General features: G+C 59.1%; 1 long non-coding RNA gene across 11 annotated transcripts; it reads left to right on the plus strand.

Moving 5' to 3' along the window:
• The first annotated feature begins 3307 nt into the window (after positions 1 to 3307).
• Positions 3308 to 12780, plus strand: LOC131817094 (uncharacterized). 11 transcript variants are annotated; one of them, XR_009348337.1, is made up of 5 exons: positions 3308 to 4140; positions 7446 to 7622; positions 7727 to 8536; positions 8988 to 10423; positions 10839 to 12780. It is a non-coding gene; the product is annotated as an uncharacterized LOC131817094 (long non-coding RNA). The 11 variants fall into 11 exon arrangements; XR_009348330.1 differs by having other exon boundaries at positions 3311 to 4140; positions 7446 to 8536; positions 10839 to 11055; positions 11662 to 12780; XR_009348323.1 differs by having other exon boundaries at positions 3311 to 4140; positions 7446 to 8536; positions 8988 to 9032; positions 9166 to 10423.
• The last annotated feature ends 1985 nt before the right edge of the window (positions 12781 to 14765 follow it).

Raw genomic sequence — 14765 nt, forward strand, 5'->3', positions numbered from 1 at the left:
GCGGCCCCACGCCGCCCCTCACACCCCGCCCGGAGATGATGCTGGTTGATCATCTCACACACGTTTCTCGAGCTCTTGCTGTCTGTGGCTACAAACATGGGCTCTGGAACCAGACCACCAGGCCCGCCTCCCACTGGGACACCTGGGGAGTTATGTCGCTTCTCTCCACCTCGGTGTTGCCCGTCTATAAAATGGGCCTGAAGGGTTAGACCACTCGATATGTGTCAAGCCCTTAGAAAAGAGCCCGGGATGGGCTAAGCCCCCAGGATGCGCTAGCTGCTACTGTTGTGTGTCGAGCAAGGGGCCCACAGCAACAAGCTGGATAGGCAGGGAGTCCGCTCTCCTGGGGGAGACGGGGTGACCCGCTTGAGCCTCTCCATACACAGCTTCAGCCCTGCCTGTCAGCATGGCTCATGCTATGCCAGAGCTCTGGTCGCCTCTGATTTCCGAGCCCCTGGCAGGAGCCTGCTGTGCCTCAGGTGCTCGGGAAACCGGACCAACAGAGCGATGAGCGTCCCCCTTCCTCCCGGCCAGGTCCCCGACCCGAGCCCAGCACTGCTCCTTCTGCCAGTGGCTTTCTTCCCCGCCAGGCCACGCCACAGACTCACACGGGCGCATCCGTTCGAGTGAGAAGATGTTGGCACCGTGGAGCCCAGGCCACGAGGTCCGAACACTGGCTTTGGATTCCGGCTCTCCAGCCTGTCCGCGGTATGGCCCTGGGCAAGTTGACCTCCGCTCATGACCCTCGTCTCCCTCACCTGAGAAATGGGCTGATGGCCCATGATCTGTTTGTGCAAACAAAACCTCAGAAAGACTCAGTGGCTTGAGACACCGACCACACTCCCATCGCCGGGGTTCCTGTGGGCCGGGACTCAGGAAGGGCTCAGCAAGTGGTTCCGGCTGCAGGGCTCCAGTCCCGGCGTGCGGCCCAGTGCACAGGCTCCAGGCAGGGGCGAGTCACCCTCCCGCCCCGGATCAAGCAGAGGAAAATCAGAGTCCCCTCTTTGATGGGACTGTGGGAAAGTTCCAGAAGAGCACATGGGAAAGTACACTCCCGCTGGCTTCGGAGGGCTTGTGGGTGGAAACACCTGGACGTTGTGCCACGTGCCCGCCAAGTGACATCTGCAGCAGCGGCGGCCCGTTATCACGGCTCGCCCTGGAAACCCGCCCCTGCTCCTCTTCCCCCGGCCGGTCAGGTCGCATCCTGCTTGTGGCCCACAGGAACTGGCTCTCAGGGGGCAAAGACCTGGTGGTTCACTCAGGGTGCCCGGGGTGTGGCCAGCCACTGGGCGGAGGGTTGCGTGGGGTGCTTCGCCCAGATCCGGCGAGAAGCAGGGGCCCCCATGCGGCCAGGTGAGCTCACCCGTGGCTTGTCCCCACCCCCAGGGTGGCAGCCACTCCACGGGCAGATCCTGGCAGAGCCTCATGGCGTGATTTGCCGCCCCACCTGCCAAGCGGCACTGATCTCAGACCTTCTGTGCAAGGCCACAGAGTCAGGGAACCCTAGCATGATGAAATTTGGACAGAAAGACACACAAAGGAGAATGCTGCAGGATGACCAAGGCCGAGGCTGGGTCCGTGCAGCCACAAGGATCACCAAGGATCACCAAGGGCTCTAGAAGCCGGGCCAGGGCGTGGAGTGTGTCTCCCACCAGCTTCCGGAAGGAGCCAGCCCTGCTGACACGCGGGTGTTAGGGCTGCCGGCCTCCAGACTGTGGGAGGATCCCCCTCTGTGACTCTAAGCCACCCCGTCTGGGGGCCTGGGCTCCAGCAATCAGAGGACACTCGCACAAGCCCACCCACCCCTCCGCCCTCTGTGCCCCCGGCTTGAGACCACCCACTCAGCTGCTCTCTCTGGCTCACCGACTCTGGCGGGGGGAAGAAAGAAAAGCTACGAGTCTTTCAAAAGCACAGGGAAGACCAGATGTCGACCAAGGGTGACCGTGTCCACCACGTGATCGTCTCTGCAGATCACGACTGCGTTTGCTTGTGCCGCTAAGAAGCCTCGCCTCGAGCGTCCCCTGCCTCTGCCCCTAGTAGAGCAGGATCACCCCCAGAAAGCACCTGGTCAGATCTTCACATCGGTCCCCGTCTTCAGTGACACGCCTGGGAGGAAACCCCTGGTTTTTCAGGGACAAAACAGGACCCTTCGTAAGACATGTTCCAAGACGGACTCGCTCTCAGGGCAGTGAGCCCCGGGTCTCAACCTTCTCAGGGAACAAGAATCAAGGAGCACTCTCCCCGTGAGTGGGGGGAAGAGGGTGGGGTGCAGCCCTTTCTGTCTCTGTCCACACCCTGCCCCCCAGCCATCCCGACAGAGCCCCCCGAGCCCCCCCAGCCCCCCAGCCATCCCGACAGAGCCCCCCCAGCCCCCCAGCCATCCCGACAGAGCCCCCCCCAGCCCCCCAGACCCTCTTTCACCCAGAACCCGAAGGCTCTCCCATGCTACCCCACCAGCTCCTGCTGGGGGGTCAGGGTCAGTGCTTCTGAACCGAATCCCCCCTTTTGTATTCTGGCAAAATGCACATGACACAGACCGTCTAAACCATTTCAGGCGGCATCGAGCTCACTCTGGCTGCCGCGGCCACCAGCACTGTCTGTCTCCAGGACCTCGTCTTCCCACACCGAGGCTGTCCCCACCGCACAGCGACCCCCGGCCCCGGGCGCCCACCGTCCGACTCTGTCCATGAGTCCAGCTGCACAAGGGACCCCGATGAGTGGGTCCTACGGGGTCTGTCCGTTGGTGTCTGGCCTGCTTCTCAGCCCAGTGTCCTCCAGGACCACCCATGCCATGGCGGGGGTCAGAATCAGGGCCCCGTTTAGGACAGGCATCCCGTACCCCCCTTTTCACCCTCTTGAAATGGGATTCTAGAAGGATCTAGAACCCTGCCCCTCCCCCCACTGAATGTCAAGTAGAACCCCAGCCCACATTGCCAATCGCCCCCCTGCTGTCGCGTGCGGCCTTTCCCGAGGGGCCAAGGCTCCTTGCTCCTCATCCCTCCCCAGGTCCCGGGCCCCTGACACCCCTCTAAGGCTTCTCCTTGTGGACTTTTTTCCTGTAAGCAAATCACATGTGCAAAAGGCTGCAGAGGGCAGAGTCGGTCCCACACCCCATCTTGGCGGAGGCTCAGCTGGGGGCGCCCCACAGATTTCCTACCATCCTTAGCCATCACCCCCATTGCAGAAGTGTGGAAATTGAGGCCCCGAGGAAAGGAGGGTCTGCGACTAACGTGCACGGTGCGCCTCCCAGGCACGGCAAACCGCGTGTCCTCACCGCTCGCGGCATCCATTCTACAGAAGGAAACGCTGAGGCTCAGAGAGGCAGGGTGACATCACAGAGCTCCTCGGTGGCAAAGCCACATCAGGAGCGACGACTGCTAATTCTGAGTCGCTACACCCTCCCGGCCTCTGCGAGGAAGGACCCGGGGGCTCAGATGCCCCTCATTCCTGACAGCAGCTACAGGGTCCCTGCCAGCCCCAGAAACCGGGCCCTGTGCCCCGATCCCGTTCACCACCTGGCCGGCTGTGTGGGCAGGATGCTGTGTCCTTCCTGTGAGCCAGGAGCTGATTAACACACGCTCAGCAGGGAGGAGGAGGCAGAAGCGGGCGCAGACATCGCAGCCGAGGCTTTGGGACCGTGCCGGGCTAATTTCTCTGCAGCCCCGGGCTTCCCCCCACTCGGGAATAGCGGCTTCCCAGTCTCGCCCAGCGCGCCCCCCTTCCGAACGCCAGCAAGATTGCATTTGCCTCATTTACTCTGCTCTTGTCACTGACCCTACCCTGTAGAGCCGGGTGGGACAGTGCGTGCTCTCCACCTGGGCATTCAAGGCCTTGGTGCCAACTCGGTGCCCCCTCCCCATTTCTGGCACAGCCCTCTGTTCTGGCAAAATTCCTCTGTGTCCCCGGAACGTGCCACGATTTTGCTACCTCTGAGCCTTTGTCTGCAACCCCCACCACGCCTGGGCTGCCCGCTCTGTTTCTCCTCCTGGGCCGACAGGGCAGGTCTGGAGTTGGAGGAACCTCGCACAAACCCTAATTACAGACCCTGACACTGCTGACCTAGGAAGCTGCGCGACGTTGGACAAGCACACGAACCTCTCTGAGCTTTGATCGCTTCACGTGAAAACGTCATTCTAATAGGTATGTTTATCGAGCTCCTACGATCGACAGCCGTCTGGGGATTCGGCAGTGTGTTTTTTAGTGTCTATCCTCTCTTCCTAAGGGCTCCATCAAATCCTAGTGATACTTACTTAAAATTTTTTTTTTAAAGTTTTTATTTATTTATTTGACAGAGAGAGATCACAAGCAGGCAGAGAGGCAGGCAGAGAGAGAGGAGGAAGCAGGCTCCCTGCTGAGCAGAGAGCCGGATGTGGGGCTCGATCCCAGGATCCTGAGATCATGACCTGAGCCGAAGGGCAGCGGCCCAACCACTGAGCCACCCAGGCGCCCCTTACTTAAAATTTTTATTAAAATATTAATTACCGGGGCGCCTGGGTGGCTCAGTGGGTTAAGCCACTGCCTTCTGCTCAGGTCATGATCTCAGGGTCCTGGGATCGAGTCCCTCATCGGGCTCTCTGCTCAGCAGGGAGCCTGCTTCCTCCTCTCTTTGCCTGCCTCTCTGCCTACTTGTAATCTCTGTCAAATAAATAAATAAATCTCAAAAAAATAAATAAATAAAATATTAATTACCAGTGAAAAGGGACCGAGGATGAGGGAAGACGTTTCACTCCAGGGGAGGGCTGCCATGAGGACGAAGGGGGTTATCCCATGTAAAGTGCCGGGAGGAAGGATCGTTACATTGCAGCTGTCACCAAGATGCTGCCCTCGAGTCCCCCAGGCTGCCTCCTGCAGTCAGACCTGACCCGCCACCTCCTCTAGGGTCTCCTGGCACCGTTGTTCTATTTCATCCATCCGTCCCCTCATTCGCCCACCTGTTCATCCATCCGTCCATCCGTCCATCCGTCCATCCATCCATCCATCTATGCATCCATCCATCCATCCATCCATCCGTCCGTCCATCCATCCATCCATCCGTCCATCCATCCATCCATCTATGCATCCATCCATCCATCCATCCGTCCATCCGTCCATCCATCCATCCATCCATCCATCTACGCATCCATCCATCCATCCGTCCATCCATCCATATGTACACACATATGTACGTATGTCCATCCATCCATCCATTCATCCATCCATCCATCTACGCATCCATCCATCCATCCATCCGTCCATCCGTCCATCCGTCCATCCATCCATCCATCCATCCATCTACGCATCCATCCATCCGTCCATCCGTCCATCTGTCCATATGTACACACATATGTACGTATGTCCATCCATCCATCCATCCATTCATCCATCCATCCATCATCTACGCATCCATCCATCCATCTGTCCATCCGTCCATCCATCCATCCATTCATCCATCCATATGTACACACATATGTACGTATGTCCATCCATCCATCCATCCATCATCTACGCATCCATCCATCCATCCATCCATATGTACACACATATGTACGTATGTCCATCCGTCCATCCATCCATCCATCCATTCATATGTACACACATATGTACGTATGTCCATCCATCCATCCATCCATCCATCTATCTACGCATCCATCTGTCCATCCATCCATCCATCCATATGTACACACATATGTACATATGTCCATCCATCCATCCATCCATCCATTCATCCATCCATCCATCTACGCATCCATCCATCCGTCCATCCATCCACCCAGCCAGCTCCAATACATTCATCCACCCATTAGTTATTTACGACATACAACATGCCAAGTCCCGTGCTTGGTGGGTAGGAGATAAAGACAATACAGTCTTGGTCCTTCCCTTCACGGAGATCACTGTCAAGTGAGAGAGAAATGCCATCAGAAAGTATTCACAGTCTACGGCCATACCACCCTGAACGCGTCCAATCTCGTCAGAAAGTATTTACAGCATCTGAGCTTTGACAGATCGTGTGCAGAGCACATGGTTCAGACTCATGGCTTGCAGAAACGGGGCGTCTAAGTTGACACCCAAAAGCTACAGGCAGGTGAACATGGGGCAGGGAGGGAAGGGGACGTTCCCGTGAAGCGTAGAAGGTGAGAAGGTGGGGGAGAGGAGTGCGGGCCTGGAGAGGTGATAAAGGACCTTGTGGGCCATTGAAGGAATTTGAACTTTGTTCTGAGAGCAGGCTGGGAGGGCTTCAAGCGAGGAAGGGCATGGCAGGCTCTGGTTTTGGAGAGGTCAGTGTGGCTGCAGTGTGGACAGTGGGTTGGAGTGGATGGGAGGCGGGGGCGAGCGGGAATCATCCGAGGAGTCCGCTGGAAAGCTGGAGCCGCGACGGCCCCACCAGCAGCAGGTGGCAGGAGTCTGGAGCAGGGCACGGGCAGTGGGGTCAGGAGAATGGACTGAGCTCTCCCCTCCACTTTTCCTGACCTAGATTTCCCCCTGCTGCACGATGAAGGAGCGTCTGCACCTAGCTCCTGCAATCATTGACATGTTTCCTGTTCTTTTGCTTTCTCTGTAGGCCAATAGCAAGACAGGCAGATTTCCCTTTCCTGAACATTTGAAAGTGAGTTTGGTGTGATGATGCTCTGTCCCCAGGCCCTTTGGCTACAGCTCCCAGAGTAAGGGCACCTTCCTCCTTAACCTCAGAGCAGTGTCACGGTGGAAATTCAACGCCAGCAGCATCTACTGTCCTGTCTGTGTTCAGACTTTCCCAGTGACTTCAGGGACGTCGTTCACAGTTGGGTTTTGTTTTGAAAGCCGAGGATCATCAAGTTGCCCGGGTTGCGTTTGGTCACGTCCCTCTGGTCTTCAAGAAAGACACGGGAGGGGGAAAGCACGGGCTCGATGAGTCACTGCAGGTCAGGTGGAGGGCAGGGCGGAATCCGGTGACGGCTGGGCTCTGGCCTGGGCTACCAGGGTGCAGTCCCCCGGGTGAGGTGTTCCAGAGAGGGAGAAGATCTCGAGAGAGAGGAATTGTGGGGCAGGTGGAAATGCAGGTGTGAAGGTCAGGAGACCGGTCTCTGCGGGATACAGACCACAGGCTGCCTTAGTGTCCCGGGGCGGCCGTAACGAGTGATCATAAACGATGTGCCTTAAGACAACGTCTGGAGATCAGAAGTCCTAAATCAGAGTGAAGGCAGGGCCACGCTCCTCACAAAGGCTCCAGGGGAGGAATCCTTCCCTGCGTCTTCCGGCTCCCGGTGGCTTTCAACAGCTGCGGGCGTCCTGGCTTGCCGCTGCATCGTCCGGTCTCTGCCTCTGCAGGGACACGTGGCCTTCCTCCCTGTGTGTCTTCACAGGGTCCTCTTACAAGGATACCAGTCACCGGATTTAAGGCACGCCCAACTTCAGTGTGACCTCATCTTAACTAATTACATCTGTAAAGACCTAATTCTAAATAAGCTCATATCCTGAGTTTCCAGGTAGCTGTGAACTTGGCGGCACCAGAGACCACCAGGATCTACATGATAATCGAAGCCCCCGAAAAGGGTGCCATTGCCTGGGAGGTGGAGAGGAAGGAGAGGCGGCTTGGGACACGGAGCAGACACGGAGCGCGTGCCTGTGAGCAGGCAGGTGACTCGGGCCTGGTCTCCCGGCAGGTGCTAAACCGTCATCTGTCCCAGGTTCCCCCTCATGGGCGAGGGCACCCCTGCTCACCGCTCACCCCGTTCCCCAACACCGTCCCTCTCCGTCCCGAGGACAGGGCCACACGAGCGGAACACAGAATAAGGAGTCCTACCACCAGTGGACCTGCCCCTTGGGGGCACTTAGCTGCAAGGACACGGCCGCGTGATGCCGCCCCAGGGGTGACGCCCACTCCCATCCGCTCCTGTCCCCAAGGCCTCCCTTTGACTTCTGCAGCTCCCAGGCTGGGCCTGCGGGCCGCCCAGCCTCCTGAGAGTGTCTGCGCTCTGGGCCCCGTCACCCTGGGAGCCCCAGCCACCCCTTGCCGCAGGGGGGTGGGCAGGGTGCCCTGGACACACTTCCCTTGTGTGGACTGGCTCATCGGATCCCATGGGGGCCTGTGGGAGCGTCAGTGCCGTGGGAACGTTGTCGTGAGTCCCGCACCGTGGCCAAACCGAAGCACCGAGTCGCCCACCCACGGACACACAGGAAGGCGGACGAGCTGCGACCCACATGCAGACCCAGGGCTTCACGGAGCCCCAGAGAGCACGGCTGTGGACAGACCCCAGCCCCTCGTCCTCATCTGACGGGCCAGAATGTCATTGGCCGATTTCAGGGGGACCGTGGAAGCTGTCTTGCCCCAGCCCGAGGATCTGCTCTGATGCTCCCAGGAGCTGTCTGGGGTCTGGCCCGAGCTGGGGCTCTGCCCTATGCCCCCTGCACCTGACGGGGGCAAGACAGGGGCCTGGGTGCTGGGTCCGAAGGGCAGGTGGGGACCTGAAGCCGGGGGCCTCCAGGCCTCGGTGTGGCTGTGGTCTTTCGGAGCTGGGGCTCGGCCCTGCCGCTCAGCCTGCTTTTCTCTTCCATTCTCTACCTCGGCCCCGATGAGGTTCGTCCAGGGAATGCCCTGCAGACACCACCTCTGGCTTCTGCCGGTTCTCACCTGTGCCGTAGCGGGGAGGGTTTCTGGTCTGGTCTGGTTTTCTCAGTCTTTATTAGAGGCCTTCGGGATCTTTCCCACGAGGGACGGGAGCCTGTTATCCCCGGCAAGCTGCTGCATGGCCGGTGGGAGGGAGCCCTCCCACACTCCCTGGGGCCGAGCTGGCAGCTGGGGTGGGGTGGAGCCCGCTGTGGGCCGTGGGAAAGGGGGCCCCAGAGAGGGGTTGGCAGGGAGGAGCCCCTTGTCCCTCTGATGGGATTTCTCTTCCCCAGATGGGGAGGGGGATGAAGGGTGGAGTAGACTCTCCGGGCTGGAAGGATGCTTGCCTCTCGGCCCGGGCCCCCGGCCCCACTCTCCTCACAGCACTAGCTCTTACTGATCCTTTTTGTCCTGCCTTCAGTGCTGCTTCTTCCAGGAAGACCGCCCTGCTTCCCCTGGACCTGAGGTAGTGACTTGCCCTGTGCTCCCAGAATACCCTCTACCCCTGTCTCTGCCAATGGAATTTAGGTTCCTTGAGGGCTGAGGCCATGCCTTCTTGCCCACCTGGTGTCCTCGGCACCCGGCCTCACACATCACAGGCTTGCAACAGCTGGGACAGGAGCCAGCGTTATCTCTCGCTCCCGTTCCCCTCTGGGGACGAAGCTCACTGCCTCACCGCCTAAGGCTCCCAGCTGCTCCCTCCCCCACTGGGACCACATCCAGCCAGAAATGATGCAAAGGTCTCCTGTGTCACACAGAACAGAAGCAGAGGCAAGGTGGACAAAGGAGGCGGTGGGGTAGGGGAACTCCTGGAAGAGGTGACTCGGTCGCGTGGGAAATCAGAGACTGGGAGCGGTCTATCACGTGAAGGGCCTACTCAGAGTGTTCTGGGTGAGGAGGAGCGAGTGCAAAGGCCCTGGGGCAGGAACCAGCTTGGCAGTTTTGCGGGCCACACAGGTCCAGAGCAGTGGAGCTGGGTGAGCTGTGGGTCTTATTCCAAGTGTGTCAGAAGCCAGGGAACAACGTGCCGTGACTCGGCCAGAGGCCGGCCTTCCTGGCGCCAGGGTGGCTCGCTGAGCCGAGGCTGAGCAGCAGGGCTCGGAGGATTCCCGGGGGTCCCACGGCCTCCCCGGCCCCGGCCACCCGGGTGGTCCTGCACGTGCTGGCCGTGATCTGGAAATGTTGGTAGAAGGCACGGGCAAGGAGCAATGCGTCCCGTGGAGGCGGCTGGGGGCCGCGGGAGCACACTCACCTTCCGGTTCCCAGAGTTGATATGACCTAGCAAGAAGCAGGTCAGGGGCGGAGAGAACCTGTTTTTCAGCCACCCACAGGGATGCAGACATGGCTCAATGACCATTTTCGCCTTTGAGCAAAAACAGCGAGGCCCGCCTCTGTCTGAGCTCCCGGTACTTACACGAAGGTATGAGTTATACGGTAAAAAGGCATTAAGTTCTATGACAGAAAGGGGCCATTCTTCTTCCCTCCCATTAGAAAGGCCTGACCTGCCGTAAGGGTGCCGCCCTCTGCACGGGGTCTCACCCCGTCCCTGGGGGACCCACAAGGCACACCTCCCTCTCCACTTCCTCCCACATGACTGGTGAGGAAGGAAACTGAGACTCAGAGGGCCGTAAACACCTCCCTAAGGCCCAGGCCAGAACGAGCAGGAGAGGACTCCCCGTCCTGCGCTGCTGAAAATAATCCCTTCTCGTGAAGTAGTTCATTCGCACAAGAGGACAGAGGGGGACACTAAGGTGACACGGACACCACATGCCACCTCCGACCTAAGACAGAGAAGCAAGACATGCCAGGACCCAGCAGCCCGGCTCCCGCGCTGGCCGGCGACCCTCTGCCCCACAGGTAACCACCCCGGCTTCCCGTCGGTCTCCCCAGCTCCTGGGCCCCTCCCGCTGCGGGCCGCTGCTCTCCGGGTCCACAGTGCACAGGTAGTAATACGGATTGTTTACGTTTCATGGATGAAGGCGTATCAGGTTCCTCTAATAAGCTAGCACACACAGGACGGCTTGAAACAGCAGAAACGTACTCTCACATTTCCGTGAGGCCGGGGGCCCGAAATGCAGGTGAGGGCACAGCTCGTTCCCTGGGAAGACACTGGGAGGCAGCCCGTGTCCCGGCCTCCCCCAGCTTCCCAGCCTGGCCAGCCGCCGCCCGCCCCCCGGGCTGCGGCCTCATGGCTCCGGCCTCTGCCACCATCCTCATGTGGCCTTTTTCCCAGCGTGTCTGGTTTCTCTCTCTCTCTTTTTTTTTTTTAAAGATTCATTTATTTATTTGAGAGAGCAGCGAGTGGGGAAGAGAGAGAGAGACAGTCTCCTGCAAGACTCTGCACTGAGCACAGAGCCCGATGCAGGACTTGATCATGATCATGACCTGAGCGGAAATCAAGTCGGACGCTCAGCCGACTAAGCCCCCAGGCACCCCCTCTTCTTTCTCTAAGGACACAGCCGTTCCACGTGGGACCCACCGTAAATCCAGTATGGTCTCCCCTCGACATCCTTAACTTGATCACCTCTGCAAAGACCTGTGTTCCCAATAAGATTGCGTTCCCAGGGACTCGGGCTTCGGACATGGACGTAACTTTCCGGGCGTCTGTTCCCCCACCGTGTAGAGGAATGTGCTCCAAAATTTACTTAGTTGTTGGGGTGTTTGATCAAGCAGTTTAGGGCCCTGCGGGAGTGAGGATGTCCCTGATACCGCCTGTCCTGGTGGGGAGGGTCACACCTTGTGCCCCTCAGCGCCCTAGCTGCTCAGCGGGGTGCGGGAGGAGACCAGCCATCCAGGCTGCTGGAGGTTCCTCGGGAGCTGGCGTGGGTGTAGGATGCGGACAGCCGCGGAGAGGGGCGGCCAGTGCTTCCCGTCTGCGCTGCCAGACACGGCTCCCGGCTCGTGCCCACCACCCTCCTCCCTCAGACTAGCTTGGACAATCCAAGGCCATCTGCCATGGCCACCAGTCCTTGCATCCTGTCCCGTCCTCTGGGGCGTGTCTCCCCTTGTCATTTAGAGAAACGGGTTGGGTAATGACTTGTTCAGGGCTTGTCTCCCCTGGGATCTTGCCTGTTCCTTTCCTTCCTGCCTTGCAGGCCCTCCAGAGGTCACTGTGGACCGAATGCATGCGATGGAGCCTGGGGGACCCAGACCCTTCTTAGTCTGGTCCACAGGAGACTGCGTGCTGGGCAGGGTCACCGTGGGGCGCCCGAGCAGCCCGGGAGGAAGGGGTTCCTGCAGACGGTCTTGCTGGGGCCCCTCCCATGAGCCCCCGCTTCATACTGGAGATCAAGACGGAGGGACAGACTGCCGCCCGGCCCGGCCCGGCCCACAGGTGGGGTTGATACCCGGGCCCCTGGCCGGCCGCTCTAACCTCCTCTCTGCTCCGACTTGGGGAAGGGCTCCTCCTTCCTCCACTCGGCGACCTCCCACCTTGGGAAAACTCGTGCAAATCCTCGGAGAGACCCCACACGCTCTCCTTCTGCCTGAGGCAGAAAAGCCAAGCCTCCCAGCAGAAAGCTATGAATTCTCGTGAACAGGACCTCGGCAGCAGAGCTGCTGTACTGCGGGGACCCTCACTTCTCCCAGGCGCTCAGAAGCCCCTTTGCTCAGCCCTGCCTCCCACAGCGGCTGCTTGTGCCTGGCCTGGGGCCTTGGGCCTCTGGGGCTTCATCAGGAGCCAGGGACGCGGCCACCTTCTCTGGCGCAGGAGAGGAACTCCCCACGGGTGGAGACTTCCATCCTAATAATAATAATAATAATAATAATGATAAATTCCCAGCCCATTGTCCCCCACTGTGCAAGGATCAGCCTCTTGCCCTTCCTGTGTTCTAAATCCCACACAGGTTCTGAGAATGTCGTCGCTCAGTCTCAGCCAAGCCGGAGGCTCTTCTTTCCTCCCCTTGGGGACCGGAGAAGGTGCACGGGCCGCGGGCACCAGGCAAGGCTGGAACGGAAGGCAGGGGCGGGGGAGGAGGGCGGCCTGGGGCCTGGGGCGGCCGGGGTGGCTGCAGCCGGCCGTCCAGGCTCCGTTGGTGGGAAACACGTTTGCCTCACGCGTGTGGACACGTTTCTCCTCCCGTGGGATCCGACCCACGCCGCCGTTAGGATCTCAAGTCGCGCGCTCCCTACCTAAGCAGGCAGCCTGGAGCAAGCCTCGGTGTGCGAAAGCGGAGACAGCCCCGGGAAATCACAGGATTGCGCGGAGACAGCCCCGGGAAATCACAGGATTGCCCGGAGACGGTCACAGGAAGGCGACAGCCGGTGGGGACTCCGGCGCGAGCTACCGGGGCCGGCGAGTCGTCCCCAACTCATCCCTCCGCAGTATTATGTGACGCGCATGGAGGGGCCCGGCCCACCAGCTGGTCCTGATCTCAGAGTCATGGGATCGAGCCCCGCGCGGGCCTCTGTGCTCGGCGTGGAGTCTGCTGGGGCTTCCCCTCCCCCTTGCTGGCTGCCCCTCCCCTGCTCGCTCTCTGTCTCTCTCTCGCTAGAATAAATAAATTAATTCATTTTTTTCTGAAGATTTTATTGATTTGTTAGAGACCACGCACAGAGCAAGAAACAGAGCATAGTGGGGTGAGGGGGAGGGAGAGGCAGGCGCCCCGCTGAGCAGGGTACCTGACCCCGGCTCGATCCTGGGACCCTGGGATCTTGACCGGAGCCGAGGGCAGATGTATTACTGACTGAGTCCCGCAGGTGCCCCCGTAAATCTAACTTAAAATAGAAATGACTAGATCCTCTTCAGGTGTGAGAGTGAAAACCAGAATTTACTAATGTAGATTCCAGAACCTGCTCCCAGCTTGAGTGTTTCCAGATCGTTGTTACCAGTCCCTCGAGATGGCAGAGAGCATCGCGCCGCCCTCGAACGCCAGCCTGCCCAGTTGGGTCCACGCTAGTCAGCCGTCACCCCGTGACACTGGGGGTGTGGGGGAGGGGCAAGTAGGCAACACTGCCGGCGGGGGAGGGACTGTGGCCGGCCGAGGGTCCTGCGGAAGCAGGCCGCTGGGGGCTGCTCTGGGTCCCCCACGTTTCAGGGTTGGAGTCCTAGCCTCCAGCATCTCAGAGTGTGACTGTATTTAGAGTGGGGTCTTTAAAGAGATAATTTAAGGTGAGATGATCTAAGGCCACCAGGGCAGACCCTATCCAACATGACCCGGGTCCTTACGAGAAGAGGATGTCAGGACACAGACGCAAGGAGGGACCACTCCATGAGGACAGAGGGAGAGCACAGCTGTCCCCACATGAGGGGAGAGGCCTCGGGGGGACCCGCCCTGCCCATGCCTGCATCTCAGGCTTCGGCCCCCACGCCTGGGGGACGGTATGTGTCTGTTGTTTAAAGTGCCCAGACTAAGGGACTTGGTGACAACAGACCTAGCAAACTAATACACAGGTGCCAATCACAAGCAAAAAGTGTTTTCAGCTTTTCCCATTCGTTGTTACATAAAATGCTAAGGTTTTGGTTCTAAATTAACTTGGTATTAGCTGTGAAGAGCGACCGCCGGGCTCTCCAAGACAAAGATCCAAAACGCACGTAGGAGCTCATCGCTTGACAGATGGACTCATCGGGTAATCGACCCTGAGCTCACATCCGTCTGCCACTCTGGCTTCTCCCGGAAAACTCATTTCCTCCTCCACGTCACGGGAGACGCAGAAGGCTGGTGGGGGGGGGGGGGCTGGGGACCCACAGCAACCTCCCCTCCTCTTCTTGACTCCGGGAATCGGCTGATGCGAGTCTGTCTCAAAGTCAGTCACCGGCCCCAACGCACATTATTTTCAAAGCAGAGGCAAGTTTTTTGCTCGTTCATCTCTTTCTCTACCTAGACCCCGAGCCCCGATGTCTCGAGTCATTGATGTATTTCCAGTGCGTGGCCCGCCGCCCGGCATAAAGTAGCTCCACACGAGCGTGTCTGCGAGACAAATAAGCGAAATGTCTAAAAACTGCACTGCCTCCTGCTTGTCGTGGCAGCTATAAAAGTTAACGTGATTTTCTAGAAAGATTTTATTTTTAAGGACTCTCTGCACCCAACGTGGGGCTCGAACTCACACCCCTCACACCGACCGAGCCGGCCAGGCGCCCCAAAAGTTAAAAGCGAGCTTAAGGAAGTGTCAGGAAGAAAGAGAAGAGCTTTCTCGGTTGGATTGCCGCCGTCCGCAGGCACCAGATGGAGCATCCAAGGGCACTGGAAGGCGGCACTGG

The sequence above is a fragment of the Mustela lutreola genome, chromosome 1, assembly GCF_030435805.1.
Source record: "Mustela lutreola isolate mMusLut2 chromosome 1, mMusLut2.pri, whole genome shotgun sequence".
In the NCBI taxonomy this organism is placed as follows: domain Eukaryota; kingdom Metazoa; phylum Chordata; class Mammalia; order Carnivora; family Mustelidae; genus Mustela; species Mustela lutreola.